The sequence below is a fragment of the Narcine bancroftii genome, chromosome 3 (genome assembly GCF_036971445.1).
Source record: "Narcine bancroftii isolate sNarBan1 chromosome 3, sNarBan1.hap1, whole genome shotgun sequence".
NCBI lineage: Eukaryota > Metazoa > Chordata > Chondrichthyes > Torpediniformes > Narcinidae > Narcine > Narcine bancroftii.
In genome coordinates this window covers 187,702,689-187,717,064 of record NC_091471.1, presented here as the reverse complement: position 1 = coordinate 187,717,064, position 14,376 = coordinate 187,702,689, and the positions used below count along the sequence as shown (strand labels likewise).

Genomic DNA, 14,376 nt, shown 5'->3' with positions numbered 1-14,376 from the left:
CAGACCCTTTGATGGACAGGCTGAGCTCAAGCATCGATTGAAGCCAGGATGGGGGGAGGGCAGGTATTATAGAAATGAGTGGTCGAGGTAAGCATCTGTGGAAGGTTGGACATGTCTCCCCCTCGGCTGCCATCTTGTCTTCCCCCAAAACAAATTGAATTAAAGACAGAGGCAGAGGTAAAAAGTAATTTATTTCTATTCCCTGTCACTTCTTTCATGGAACCCCTAGGCCTTTCCACAGAACACATGGGTTCTGTGGAATCCATTTTGGGAAACACTGTCCTGATAGATACCCATGTAGTTATGCAGAAAATGCACAAACTACTTACTGGCAATAACATCAACAGCAACTTAATAGAATTGTTTATTTTCTTTTTTTCTCATGATAACTTTGTGAGCGCTTGTGCTTGAATCAGATGAAGACAGACTTCTTGTGGCAAACATCTCATTTCCACTTCCCTGATTGAGTGGTAAATCCAGCATTTGAGGAAACTGATTGCTATTGATTGGATTGAGTGCAAATCTGAGAAGGCCTTTTGATTGGCTAGTTTGTGCTCTCCACAATGAAGGTGTTAATTATCAAAATATTTCTGATAAAGTATATCTGACACACAAACTCTGACAAATCTTGGGAGTGATCTCCACATAATTAAGGACAATCTGAATGCAATTTTGCTTTACACTAAATTGCACATTTTAGTGAATATCAAGGAATGCAAAAAGGAATTCATAAAAGCATTTTATAATCTGAAAAAAAGTATTTTCTTTTCAGGACTTATTTGTGTTGAGTGTTATTGACTATTGTGTCAATTGATGAGTTTGGTTGCTTTACTTACTGAATAGGAGACTGGGAAAGATTAACATTAAGACTTATAGCAAACAGTCTGCTTATTTATGGAATAGCAAAGCAATAAGGCCTATTTACTTATCATTTTAAAGAATGGGCTACACTAAATATTGACAGAATCTTTGTGAACAATTTCTATGGGCCAAAAGAAAGTGAACTCACAAGTAACTTTCTTATAACATTAGTCTGGCCTGCAACCTGGGTGGCAGCTAGTGTAGCGGTTAGCACAACACTATACAGCACCTGACCCAGGTTCAAATCCACCACTGCCTGTAAGTAGTTTGTGCATATTCTCTGCATAACTGCATGGGTATCTATCAGGACATTGTTTCCCAAAATGGATTCCACAGAACCCATGTGTTCTGTGGAAAGGCCTGGGGGTTCCATGAAAGAAGTGACAGGGAATAGAAATAAATTACTTTTTACCTCTGGCTCTGTCTTTAATTCAATTTGTCTTAGGGAAAGACAAGATGGCAGCCGAGGGGGAGACATGCGCAACCTTCCGCAGATGCTCACCTCGATCACTCATTTCTATAATACCTGCCCTCCCCCCATTCTGGCTTCAATCGATGCTTGGGCTCAGCCTGTCCATCAAAGGGTCCGGTAGCAGGGTTCCCGATCAATTAGTGGGCAGAATGATTTGTGGGGTGGGGGGGGGGGGGGTAGTATGACATTTCTTCTCACCACCTGCGCAGCCAATCAGCAGGCCGCGGCCCCATTGTGATGTCGATGGGCTCAATATGGGGGGGGGGGGGGTGGGGAAGGCGGTGGGTATGGACCAAGTCTGGATGAAGATAACATATCTGACTAAGACATTGATCTGTGGGTGAAATGGGTGTAGAAGACTCAGTGGTACGCAAGTCTCTGGAAAGATAAAAGAATATACGCAGGAAAAGCTCAATGGAGTCAGCATGCATCATTTCAGGCTGAAACTGTGAAACTAGAAATAGTGTTAATGTTGGTGACAATTGATCAGATCTGGGAACGAGAGAATGACACTAGTATCGTGTTGCGGATTGTGAGGGATGGACTGCAGAGAACTAATCAACAACATCTGAGAGGGGAATATTAGCGTTGCCAAGGGAATGAATTACATCATCAGTTGACATATGTTCAACAATCAGCGCGGAGAGCACATTTCCTACCAAAATGTCCCTGTACTAAGAATCAGAATAAAGAATAAAACAATGTTTTATAGGGAAAAGAGCATAACTGCCAGACTGTGGATTTGATACAGATATGAAGAAAAAGATTGAGCAAAACTACTTCAAAGGCTGGGATGGAGAGTAACCTAAAGTCTGGACATTTGATATTGAGTGTAGAATGCAGTGATATGCTTGGGCGAAAGTGAAGATGAGTTACTCAGGCTTCTGTTTTTAAAAAAATTGCAGGAAACTTCAGAGAGGCAGAGCGATGGGGTATCAAAACAAAAGGTAAGAGCTAAAGCTTACTCCCACAGATTCAACGCCTGTCAAATCAAGTGGTGGTGGGTGACATCACCACCGCCCACACAGCCAATCAGTGGGCAAAGCTCCATGGGGGTTGACCCCATCCTCACCTATCAATCAACACCTGCTTGTCAGTGTGCAGCCAATTATCACCAGATGAAGGCCCCCCTCCACCATTGTGACGTCTTTGGGAGGACAGACCCCCACCCACCTCGTCTGTCAATCAGTGGCTGGCGAATCAGGCGTGGTGGAGAAGGTGATGTAAGCAGTAGGCTGGCCTTCTCTCGTCAGTCACCAGCTGGACCAACTACTGAGCAGAGATGATGATGTACTTTGTCTTAAATATACTTACCGATGTCACCTTCACTGTTTCAATTGGCAGCGAATTCCACAGATTCACCACTCTCTGGGGAAAAAACAGTTCCTCCTCATGTCCATCCTAAATCAACTACCCTGAATCTTGAGGCTAAGTCCCCTAGTTCTAGTCTCCTGACCGATGTAATCAACTATTTCTATCTTATCTTCGCCTTTCATAATTTTAAATGTTTTTATATGATCTCCTCTCATTCTTCTAAATTCCAGCAAATACATTCTCAGACAACTCGATCTCTCCTCATAGGCCAAACCCTTCATCTCTGGAATCAACCTGGTGAATCTGCTCTGCACCACCTCTAATACCAGTACATCATTCCTCAAATAAGGAGACCAGAAGTGCATACAACACTCCGAAAGTAAAACACAAGAGTCTGCAGACACTGTAATTGAAGAAAACACAATGCTGGAGAAACTCAGTGGGTCAAACAGTGTCTTTTATATAGCAAAGATAAAAATACATAATATCAAAAAAACATATACTCCAGATGCGGCCTCATCGGTCGGTACCTTGTACAGTTGCAGCATAACCTCCCTGCTCTTAAATTCAATCCCTCTAGCAAAATGAAAGCCAACATTTCATTTGTCTTCTTGATATCCTGTTGTACCTGAAAAACAACCTTTTGTGATTCATGCACAAGTACTCTCAAATCCTTCTGCACGTCAGCATGCTGAAATTGATTGCCATTTAAATAACGTTCTGATCTTCCATTTTTCCTTCCAAAGTGGATAACCTCACATTTGCCAACATTGTCCTCCATCTGCCAGACCCTTGCCCACTCACTTAACCTTTCTATATCTCTCTGCAGACTCTCCTTATCCTCTGCCCAATTTGCTATTTCACTCAATTTAGTGACAGCGGCAAATTTGGATACACTACACTCTGTCCCTCTTCCAAATCGTTTATGTATAATGTGAACAGCTGCAGGCTCAGGACTGATCCATGTGGCACCCTGTTCACCACTGATTGCCAACCAGAAAAACACCAACTCTCTGCTTTCAATTGGTTAACTGATCGTTCATCCATGCTAATACATCATCTCCAACTCCATGCATCCTTATCTTATGTACATTTTTTATACAGCACCTTATCAAATGCCTTCTGGAAATCCAGGTAAGCAACTTCCACCTGGTCCCTTTTATCTACCATGTGTCTTGTATCTTCAAACAACTCCAGTAAATTTATCAAAAAAGACCTACCTTTGCTGAATCCATGCTGCATCTGCCTGATGGATCTATTTCATTCCAGATGCCTCGCTATTTCTTCTTTAATGATAACTTCAAGCATTTTCCCAGCCTCAGATGTGGCACTAACTGGCCTACAGTCCCTGCCTTTTGCCTACATCCTTTTTTGAATAATGATGTGATTTGCCATCCTCCAATCCACCGGAACCTGGCTAGAGTCCAGAGAATTTTGGTAAATTATCACCAAAGCCTCGATTATAATGCCTGCCATTTAATTCAGTGCCCTGGATGCATTACATCAGGACCAGGGGATTTGTCTATCTTTATACCCTCAAATTTTCTGAGTGCAACCTCTTTAGTGATAGCTATTTCATCCAGGTCCTCTCCTCCCATCACTTCCATAACATCTGTCTTTGACATGTTCGATGTGTCCTCCACCATGAACAATGACACAAAATAGTCATTCAAAGCCTCAGCCATTTCCTCATTACCCAATATCAATTTACCCTTCTCATCTTCCAAAGGACCAACCTTCACTTGACCCACCCTTTTATAGAATTATAAAAAAATTTACTGTCCGTTTTTATATGTTGGCCTAATCTTTTCTCATAGTCTGCCTTCCCTCCCTTTGTTGCTTCATGGTTCTTTGCTGCTTCTTAAAGTTTTGCTATCTTCTAGATGCCTACTGTTTATGGTGCCCTTTTACGCACAAGCTTTTTGTTTCATGCCTTCATTGATTTCCTTAGGCTGGCTGTCCATACCCTTACTGTCCTTGCTTTTAATTGGAATATATTTTTGTTAAGCATATGAAAAATCTCTTTGAAAGTCCTCCACTGTTCCTCAACCATCCCTCCATATAACCTGTGTTCCCAATCTACCCTGGCCAACTCCTCCCTCATTCCTTTATAGTTTCCCTTGTTTAGGCATAACACACAGACCAAACAATTGTACCCTCCATTTGTGTGATAAACTCAATCATACTGTGATCACTTTTTCCTAACTACAAAATTGCTAATTTTACCATTCTCACTGCACAGGATAGCATGTTCCCTTGTAGGTTCAGTAACATGCTGTTCAGAAACCCATCCCGTATGCATTCTGTGAAGTCCTCCTCAAGGTTGCCTTGACCAACCTGATTCACCCAATCTATCTGCTTGTTAAAGTCCCCCACAATAACTGCTGTTTCATTTTTACATGCCTCTACTATTTCCTGGTTTATTGCCTGTGCCACTGTAATGTTATTAATGGGTGGCCTATAGACAACTTCCACCACTGATTTTTTTTTCCCCCTTTACTATCCTAATCTCTACCCAAATGGACTCAATATTTTGCTCATTAGATCTTAGATCATCTCCATTTCCCTGATTCATCCTTAACTAAGAGCCAATCCTCTCCACCCTACAATCACATTTTTGAAATGGTCAATAAATCATAACCCTTTTTACCAATTTATGCCACAAGTTCACTGACCTTGTTTTGAATACTTTGAGAATTCAAAGTGCCCTTATGTCCATTGTGCTTTGAAAATCTAGTAATATTTGCCTTTTTTCACTTGACTTTAACCCCTCAACTCTTACTTTTCTCTTTTTTAACTTTTGCTTTTACTTAATGGACACTTTTCTTTCATCCCTCTCCAATCTGTTGAAACCGCCCCCCCCCCGCCCCCACTATTTAGTTTAAAGCCCTGTCCACAGTCCTAGTCATGCGATTCACCAGGATCTTAGTGTCCAAGTGGATAGGGGTCCTTTATGAAGTTAGATGCCTTCTTGAGGCTGTGTCTCACATAGATGCCTTAAATAGTTGGGAGGTTGGATCCTCTGATGGACTTGGTTATGTTTGCTACCTCCTGCAGCCTTCTAAATTCCTGAGCACTTGAATGCCAAACCGGGCATTCTAGAGCAAGGTTGATGTTCTGGTACCATCCAACCCTTGATCTCTACTCTGTATTCTGACTCCCCATTTCCAGTTATTTGGCCAATTACAACATGGCAATAGTACTCACACATGGTTGTATAATTTGGGTGGCAGACGTGCTGCTGAGGAAACCTTGGTGAGTATCTGCAATGCATTTTGTTTAAAAGAAAATACCGTGATCATGTGGCTAGTCTCAGTAGTTCTCTCTTCTATGCAACTTGTTCATGTAGAGCTCATAAACAAACTACAATGGAATTCATAAATATCTGAAGAAATTAAGTTGTAAATTGATTCAACTTGCATTGGCAATGATAAAACAAGCAAATAACCAGAACAGATAATTAACTTTTTCAGATGTGGAATGGAAAGTACATTAATTGGTTACATCATGGCCTGGTTTGGCATTCAAGTGCTTAGGAATTTAGAAGGCTGCAGGAGGTAGCAAACATAGCCAAGTCCATCAGAGGATCCAACCTCCCAACTATTTAAGGCATCTATGTGAGACACAGCCTCAAGAAGGCATCTAACTTCATAAAGGACCCCTATCCACTTGGTCACAACTTCTTCTTGCTGCTACCTTTAAGAAGAAGTTATAGAATGCTGAGGTCCAGCACATCTAAGTTCAAGGAAGGAAACTCACCTAGTGAAATGGAGAACAAGCAAACTCCTCACAGACAGCAGTTGAGGTCAAAATTGAAATTAGGTCACTGGTGGCTCTACTAGCTGCGCCCTTCCTTGTACATCTACAAATTTGATGCGAACAGTGTAGCAGAAGCGTTCCCGCACACTGCAGTTTTAATTTCTAGGTTTTAAAGATTGTGGTTGCAGTTCTCATTGAGATTAAAATCTTGAATATGATGAGGTAACTCAGACCCAAATAGAATTACTATTTTAATATGTACAACTCACATGGAGTCTTGGAACCATTGTCAAAAGCAGGCAGCAAACAACATCAGGTCAGTTAAGGTCCAGCAAATAATTTGGTTTTTATAATTGTTTTGATAGTTTCCTTGGTTCTTCTGCTCCAGATCCAACAAGTAAACTTTACACCTCCTCCAAATCGGGTTTTCACAATGATCTCTTTGGGCCTGGCAATCGACTTGAATCTCAAAGACATCCTGGGGAGCATTTCTATCAGATCCAGATGGCACCCATCTTCTGTGCCAAGCCTTGTTTGGATCTACCAGTTGAATAGTATTTTACCCCCAGCCTCAGAACAACAGGGAGCTAACAGCGTTCTCCATCATGGTCTGCTTGGATTATCACTCCTACTTATTTCGAACAACAGAAACCTTTTTTTGGGTTTTTTTTTGCATAAAGATAGAAATGAATTAAACCGATTCAGAATTTATTGCTATGAAATTCGGTGTTCTGCTTCGATGAAACAGAAGTGGGTAATTGGAATGTGCTTAGCTATTGCTGCATAGTTTAACTTTAGATGCACTTGGAATTCCGTCAATGCTGAATCATTATAAATTTATGGCTTCTCCAAGGTCTTTCTAATTTGGCATTTCCTCCTGGATCTGTTGTCAAGGTTATTATTTGTTCTTTCCTTCTCTCAAGAAACATAAACTCTCACAATATTGAGTCAGCTCATATCGGAAATTGTCATTAAACTTGTGTAACTGCCCAGGCCTTTTTTACTGCCAGAGCTTCCCTCTTTCCTTTCGGTTATTTCTGTTAAATTTCTACTCCTGAAGCTTCAGCACATAATCATGGAGGGAGCTTCATTTGCTGCGTTACAGGAGGTAACAACTTTAGGATGAGACTTTAATCACCACTCCATCTGACCTCTGAGATCATTATCCAAAAAAGAGCAGCAGTTACATAGAAATCTACAGCACAGTACAGGCCCTTCAGCCCACAGTGTGGTCCCAAGACACTATCTACTTTACAACTGCTAGAATTTCCCTACTACATAACTCTTAATTTTCTCAGTTCTATGTATCTATCTAATAATCTCTTAAAAGATCCTACTGTTCTTTCCTCTACCACAATTGCCTGCAGCACATTCCATACTGACAAACCTCCTGTACTTACACCCAAACACCTTAAAACTGTGCTCTCTCATATTACCCATTTCAGGCCTGGGGGAAAAGCCTCTGTCTTTCCACACAATCAATACCTGTCATCATCTCAAAGACCACTATCAGGTCACCTCTCATCCTCTGTCATTCCCAGGAAAAAAGACCAAGTTCACTTAACCTATCCTCATGAAGCATGCTCTCCAATTCAGGCAGCATCCTTGTAAATCTCCTCTGCACCTTCTCTATAACATCCTCATCTTTCCTGCAGTGAGGTGGCCAGCACTGAATGCAATTTTCCAAGTGGGGTCTAAATGAGCTATTGCATAACTGCAACATTACTTCATGGACTCTTGAAGTCGATCCCGCAGTCAATGGAAGGCAAACACACCATACACCTTCTTAACAACACTATCAACCCGCACAGGAGCCTTGAGTGTCGTATGGACATGGACTCCAAGATCTCTGCTCCGCTCGGAGTCCTCCCATTAATATTGGATTCCGCCTTCAAATTTGACTGCTTGAAATGAACCACTTCACAATTTTCTGGTTAAACTCAGCCCAACCATGCATACTGTCAATATCCCTTTGTAACTTCTGGAACCCTCCAGGTCATCCACAATACCACCCACTTTTGTATCATCTGCAAACTGACCCACCCTTTCACTTCCTCACCCATGTCACTTATAACTATCATAGTCATTTATAACAGATCCCTGCAGATCACCACTGGACACTGACCTCCATGTAGAATACGAACCATGTACAACCACTCTCTCCCTTCTGTATCCACAAAGTATGCCTCCATGTATTCCATGCCTCCTTAGTTTCTAAATGAGCCTTGCACGGGGAACCTTATTAAATGCCTTACTGAAATCCACATGGACTGCATTCACCACTCTACCTTCATCAATGTTCTCTGTTAAATCCTCAAATAATTAATTCAAATGCATGAGACACTAACCATACCCTGATGAAGCCTTGCAGACTATCCCTAATTAGACCATGCCTCTCTAAATACTTGTCTCTCAGGATGTTCTCCAACAGCTTGCCCACTACTGAAATAAGACTCACTAGTCTATAATTTCATGTTTATCTCTACTCTCTTTCTGACACAGGGGAACAATATCGGCAGACATCCAATCGTCTGGTACTTTTTCTGTCCCAGTGACCATGCAAAGATCATCATCAGTGGCTCCGCAATCTCCTCCCTCACTTCTCATAGTAACCTTGGTAAATCTCATCTGGTACTGGCAAATTATCTAACTTCATGCTTTTCAAAAGTTCCAACACATCCTTTTTCTTAATGTCAGTAAGTTCAAGAGTTTCAATCCATTTTAATTCATACTCACAACTGTCAATGTCTATTTTTCAGGTGAACACTGAAGCAAAGAATTCATTAAGGATCTCTGGTACTTCCTCCGACTCCACGCATGCTTCCAATATCACCCCGATGAGACCTATCCTCACACACTTATCCTCTCATTCTTCACATACTTATAGAATGCCTTGGGATTTTTAAAAATCCTGCTCACCTAGCCCTTCTCTTGGCTGCACTTACCTCTCCTAAATCCTTTCATGAACTCTTTTCCTGACAATCTTTTAATTCTCCAGAGTGCTTATCATGTCCTACCTTCTTAAACCTCCCATAAGCTTTAGTTTTATTTCTAATTTTGTGCAGAGCACCATGCAAGATTCAAGATTTTATTTATTGCCATGTAATAAAAATGGTGTTAATTTTTTTTTGTCTGCTGAAAGATACACCATCAGCAGAAATTGCTTGAAGTGCCTCTCACAGACAGACAAAGAGAAGCAAAAGAGAGATGCCCCTCCCCCCCCCACCCCAGAGTTACCAAGTGCCCCAGCACTCCCTGCAGTCTCTGCAGCCACACAAAGACTAGTCCAAGTCATTGGCAACCTGAGCTCCACATCTGAATCTCTTATATTGATTAGAAATCCTTCAGGGCCCTCAGCACCCTCTCACATCCTGGTGCCAGTCTCCAGCAGTCCACATTCTGGTGCGAGTCCCTTGTCTGCAGTCTCCAGCAGCCCACCACCTGTGTGGTTCCTTCAGCTGCAGAACCCCACACTGGTCCGCTGCAAGGGTCATCGTTCTGTGGGTCATCTCCTTTGCCTCTCCTCAGACAGAGGGTGGTCTCCTCATATTTTTGGTGACCTGCACCACTCCTCTGCTTCCCTGGAGTCTGTAACCCTTCACAGCTGCTGTTGATCATGGGTGCCACCATCTCGATCACAGACCCCGCGGTTGCACAATTTTAAAATAAAACTATCATTAGGTCCTTTAATGGACCATTCAAAACCTGTATGGAGCTGGGCATTTGGACTCCACGGGAGCGCTGTGGCTTTGCTCTCTGTGGATCAGCACCAGCCACAGCACTGCTCTGAGCATTTCTGTTGTACATTTCCCAGAGTACCTCTGCTCCCAATTTATAACTCCCAAGCTCCTGTCCAACAATGAAATGTTTCCCAAATTGTCTATTCCTGTCCTTCTCTGGCACTATGGTAAAGGAGAGGGGATCAATTTTCCCAAAATGTTTGCCCACTGACATCTGACCTGGTTCATTCCCAATACGAGCTAAGTATAGTCTCTCCTCTAGTTGGCCTATCTACATGTTGTGTCAGGATACCTTCTTGAACATGTATAATAAATTTTACTCCCTCCAATCCGTTCACTCTCAGATGGTATAAATCAATATTAGGAAAGTTAAACCACCCATCTCAACAACCTTATTATTTTTGCACCTTTCTAGAATCTGAGTCCCTATCTACTACTTAATGGCTCTGTTACTAATAAGAAATCTATATATTAAAAAAAAATACCAGTAGGGTTATTGCCCCCTTCCTGTTCCTGATTTCCACCCACACTGACTCCACTACTTCCCCTTTATCTACAGTTATAATAGTAGCCCTGATCAGCAATGCCCTCCCCCACCTCCCTGCCCTTTTTGACACATTCTGGATTCATCTTTCCTTCTTTCTTTTTCAATCTTTTTATTGATTTATATATATAGAGTAAACAATGGATGGAGAGAATAAGGATACATAATTTAAAAGTTTACAATAAACATCAGTGGGTCTCAACCTTTTTCCCCTCGCATCCCACTTTAAGAATTCCCTTTGCCATGGGTGCTCTGAGATTAGGAAGGGATTGCTTAAGGTGGTATGTGAGTGGGTAGGGAAGGTTGAAAATCACTGCTCTGGACCCAATTGTTTCTGAAATATTTTGCTTGAGAAAATTTGTCATCAGCCCATTTCCTTTGGAGTTATGAAACCGTGCATATAAAAATTAGGTATGATTAAAACAGTGGTTTTCACATTTTTTCTTTCCACCCACATACCACCTTAAGCAATCCCTTACTAATCACAGAGCTCGTATGGCATAGGGAATACTTAAAGTGGAATGTGAGTTTGGGGGTCAGTTCAAAAACCACTGATGTACAACAATCAGTACATAATCAGGTAATAATAGTATCTTCATCTCCCCGTACTCAATGAAAGAAGAAAAAGCAAAGATTCACGTTACAGTAAAGCCCCTTCTACTAATCTAATGAAGAAAAGAAGGGAAAAAAAATGGAAAACCTTGCATCAGTGTTCATCAAACAAGAAGCCTGGTCCTCATCCAAAAGAGAAACTTGATGATATTTGAAAGGGACAAATAAATCAAAGAAAACATTAGAAATTGTATCATATGAAATTGTATCATATGAAAATATTGTATGAATGGATGCCAAGTTTCTTCAAATTTAAAAGGGATCAACTGTAGCACTTCTAATTTTTCCTACTGGATTCATCTGATCTATTTCTAATACACCTTGCATATGCAAACATTTCAACTATCCAACTTATCCCATTTATATTCCACTCACTGTTTCTCCTTCCTCATATTCTCACGGCACATAGATGATGATTCCATTAACTGATCCAACACTCTCGTTCCCATCCCATACTGCTAAATCAAAAATCTCCTGAAATCAACATCTGGAATATACGGTGCTGGGCTTTGCAATTGAAATACGGATTTAACGATCCATGCTTGCAATTATTATGAAGTAAATTGGACAGCAACTTTAATAATTCACATAGGCAAATAGGGCATGAAGCTGTGTCACTTGCATGTTGATTAGCCATGTACCATAGCATTTGTGCCATCATCTGATGACTGAGTGGACTAGGTCTCCCCTCAAAGAACTATCATCTTCTGGCTCCCAAAGCTGCTGGGGAACCTGCACGGTCAGCAGGCTGCTGGAGACTGGCATATGGGAACCAGGTATCAGACTTGGAATTTGAGAGGGTACTGAGGGCTAGAAGGTTTTTTGAAGGGCCTCAGTTACTGAAGGCTTCCTAATCATGTCAGAATTTTGGATCTGGAGTCTGGTTGACAAGAGTCTGTGAAGCTGTGGGAGTGCTGGAAGCAAATCCACAGACACTCAGTGACTCTGAAGGGACTCTCTTTTTCTCCCTTTACTGTAAGGGGACCTGGGCACTACTAATGTCGACTCTTTACAATAAGCAAAAGTTCAAGTACTGTATATCATGCATGTTACATTTTTAAGGTATTATTACATGACAATAAAAGGAACCTTGAATCTTATACACTACCTTCTTTATTTTCCCTCCATCATTTACCAAATATACTTTTTGTGATTATGAGCAAGTTGATCCTGTGGGTTGTTGTAGGATCATGGCTTGCATAACCGTATGATGCACATTTCTATCTTGCTGCGTGGTTTTTTCTGAAGGAGCATAAGGTAACATAGGATGCTTAACAGCCCTTTTGTATGAAAGATTTTAGATATATTGAGTTAGAAAGTAGAATTAAGGAAACAAAACTGTACCGAATTACTTTGTAGATTGCAATTGCAATTTGCTAAAGAAAATAAGGGTATTTTGAGAAGATATAAACAATCTTGTACTTAAATTAATTGAAATTAGAAAAATTATGAATATTAATTTGGAATCAGAAACTACTTTTTGCTCATTTAAGTTTTGTTCATTTCTTTGGTCATTAAATAAATCAATGAAGACTTGGGCACCCTGTGAGTATACTGTCTCATTTTGGATATATAAACCCCAGACCTTCACAAGTATGACAGCTTTCTGCATGGAGAGTACCAGACACACTTTCATTATGTCAATGAACATGCACTGGCCACTGAGACAGAGATGCACCAAAGAAGAGGTACAAGGACTGCCTAAAGAAATCTCTTGGTGCCTGCCACATTGACCACCGCCAGTGGGCTGATATCGCCTCAAACCGTGCATCTTGGCGCCTCACAGTTCGGCGGGCAGCAATCTCCTTTGAAGAAGACTGCAGAGCCCACCTCACTGACAAGACAAAGGAGGAAAAACCCAACACCCAACCCCAACCAACCAATTTTCCCTTGCAACCGCTGCAACCGTGTCTGCCTGTCCCGCATCGGACTTGTCAGCTACAAACGAGCCTGCAGCTGACATGGACATTACCCCTCCATAAATCTTCGTCCGCAAAGCCAAGCCAAAGAAAGAACATGTATTGCATCAATGACAGTTCCATGATTTTCCATTGCAATTACATGATATGCAAATACCACAAATATACATTCATTGACGTCCATCTTGCTGCTATATTAATTAATGCCTCACCTTATCTGGGTCGCTGACAGGATACCAGCAGTGTGGATTCCCTGACAACAGATTGTTGTCCCTTTTGGCTAATCTATATCTTTTTGGATCCCCCCCATCCCTCCCCACCAGAGTTCACCCATAACTCCATCCCTGTCCTAGGAGCCCACCGTCCACACCCAAAGCTTCATGGTATTCTTGCCCATTTTCTCACCCCACCCTCACCTTTTAAAGGTTATTCTATTCCAAAGCAGTCACAGGAAGTCCAAAAAAAACCCCAGCATCTTGAAGTGCTCCCACTCTGCTGGAAGATGACAGAGCCATAGAGTGGTGGGCCCACTTTCTACTATGTGTCCAGATGACTTATGATTGCAAACACGTAGAACGCTATGCAAGTCATCTGTGAATTTTTACACTTTGAAAATCTTTTAGGCCATTGTTCAAGTATTTGACCAGTCTACCTTGATGTGAAAACCTTTCCTGTTGGAATAAGCCAATTCTTCACAAGCCATAATATAATTATAAATGAACATGAATATTATATTGTTAATTGTCATATATATCTATATCTATATCAATAGATAGATAGGTATAGTATAATCTGTGGAAGTTACTTCTCCAGCACATGAAAAATTGTGGTATGAATCAAATATCAAAAACTAAATGACACGATCATCAATCCACATGCCATACATTGCATTAAGAGATGAAGTATGACAAGAGAACCATCAAGAACTCATGAGGAAACTATAAAGATAAACAATCATAATATTTTAGAAGATAGATGAAAATTGATAAAAAAGCATTTTGTGAAACAAACTGAAATCAAAGGAATCATCCTTCAAAAATTTGCCAGTGAGCTTACAAATGTATATCTGCACTGAAATTCTTACTTGTTGCAGCTGAACAGGTACTTTGTAAAAGAAAACCTGCAATATTAAATTAAAAAGACATCATAAATACA

General features: G+C 41.0%; 1 long non-coding RNA gene across 2 annotated transcripts in view; it reads left to right on the top strand.

Moving 5' to 3' along the window:
• The window catches only part of LOC138757953 (uncharacterized), a 289,593-nt gene that overhangs the window by 237,278 nt on the left and 37,939 nt on the right, over positions 1-14,376 (top strand). Inside the window, exon 1 of one of the 2 annotated variants that reach the window (XR_011354006.1) lies at positions 1,636-2,280. The exons of the other annotated variant lie outside the window; for it this stretch is intronic. This is a non-coding gene — a long non-coding RNA (uncharacterized lncRNA). Of the gene's footprint in view, positions 1-1,635; positions 2,281-14,376 lie in introns of those variants that run through there. 2 annotated transcript variants of the gene reach the window in all.